Raw genomic sequence first — 1,790 nt, forward strand, 5'->3', positions numbered from 1 at the left:
CAGTACAGAAGGAGGCCATTCTGCCCCATCAAGTGTGCACCAACTCTCCAACAGAGCATTTTACTCTTTTCCCCCTAACCTACAATTCTTGGGACAGTAAGGGGCAATTTACCATGACCAATCCACCTAACCTGCACATCTTTAGAATGTGGGAGGAAACCGGAGAGCCTGGGGGAAACCCACGCAGACACAGGGAGAACATGCAAACTCCACATAGACAGTCATCCAAGCCTGAAATTGAACCTGGGTTCCTGGTGCTGAGAGGCAGCAGTGCTAACCACTGTGCCACCGTGCCAAGCTCAGCCACTGTAGAGCCACACTCTACTGTGATACCAGTGTTCCAGTTTTAGAATCCTGTTGATTCACCACTCCTTAACTGAGCATCTGCTGATCAGAGGCTTTATTCTGCTAAAAACAGAAAATGCTGCAAAAACTCAGCCTCTAGAAAAAGTGAGGTAAAATAAACATTTCAGATCCATTAATTTTTATCAGGTCAGGAACCTAAAATGTTAGCCTCGCCTTCTTCTCTGCCTGACTTCTAGGATTTTCTGTTTTTAATTTGGAAATCCAGAAGCTCCAGCATTTTTATTCATTTCTTTCACTGGGTGAGTGTGACTGGCAAGAAATTGACTGTGTTAGAAAGTCAAGGGGAATATCTTTTCTGCATTTCTTTGTTGTTGGTTGCCTGCTAAGTAATGGTAACGTGATGCTGATTATAGTTTGTGTTTAGAGCACGTTGCCAAAATCTTGCTGCCGTTTGCGCCAGCGGGATCGTAAGGCACATCCTGGCTGCAGGTTTCCCAGTGGCAAGGGGTGCATTCAGCGGGAAACCCCATTGACAACCCTGCTGCCAACAAATGGCTTACCGCCTCCCACCACTGCAAAACATGCTGCAGAGAGAGAGGAAAATCCCACCCAAAGTCTTAAAAGCTCAAACCTTGTTCTGTCATCCTTTGAGTAGACCACTGGGAATTCAAATCTCTTTTTAAAGGTCTCTAAAAAGATCGTTTTGTTGCAAGCTATGTGCAAGTTACTTTCTTATTCCTTATTTTAAAGGCATCATACACAGAATTACAGATGATTTAGAAAATAGAAGCTGGAGGCATTTGGCCCTTCGAGCAAATTCAATATCCTGATCCCACCTTTCTCTTTTTTTTCCCTCCTTCCCCATGTCCCTTGATCCCTTCTTGAAATCATACAACTTTTTGACCTCAACTACTTTCTGTGATGGTGAATTCCACAAATTCACCACTCTCGGTGAAGAAATTTCTCCTCGCCTCAGTCATAAAAGATGAACAACAAGATTTTGATATTTCACAAAATAATTAGTGGACCTTGAGTGGTTTATTGATTATGAATTACATGTATATGATTTGTTCTGATGATGCAGAAGATTTGATAAGTTATTGTAGTTGATTGACGCATTTTAGTGTCTCATAATTGGCAGAAGGATTGAATGTATAAAATCATTACTTGAAATGAGTTGCAAAGTAGTTCTGATCAATTCTGGCATTTTATATTTCAACAGAACAGTGTAAAATACTTTCTCTGAACTTAAAATTATTTTAAAAAAATTATTTTGGTCTCTATTAACTGACATGTACTGAAGGTTCGTAGAATTCATAGATACTTACCTGACAGAGGAGAGTCAATAATTAGGCAGATTGATCTCCCAGGCTGAGGCTATCCCATTGTATTCCGGGTGTGCTGATGCCTGCGATATCCCCAAATGCGGGATACCCGACTGCAGAATTTGTGGTAGTGGGAGATTGCGTTTGCGCTCTGTTTGG

The 1,790-nt window shown here is 41.6% G+C and overlaps 1 non-coding gene across 1 annotated transcript; it reads left to right on the plus strand.

Annotated features, from left to right (window-relative positions):
- Nucleotides 1-1,626: 1,626 nt before the first annotated feature.
- LOC144495411 (U1 spliceosomal RNA) lies at nt 1,627-1,790 on the plus strand. The gene has a single exon (XR_013498260.1). It is a non-coding gene; the product is annotated as a U1 spliceosomal RNA (small nuclear RNA).

Source organism: Mustelus asterias, chromosome 6 (assembly GCF_964213995.1).
Source record: "Mustelus asterias chromosome 6, sMusAst1.hap1.1, whole genome shotgun sequence".
Classification (NCBI taxonomy): Eukaryota; Metazoa; Chordata; class Chondrichthyes; order Carcharhiniformes; family Triakidae; genus Mustelus; species Mustelus asterias.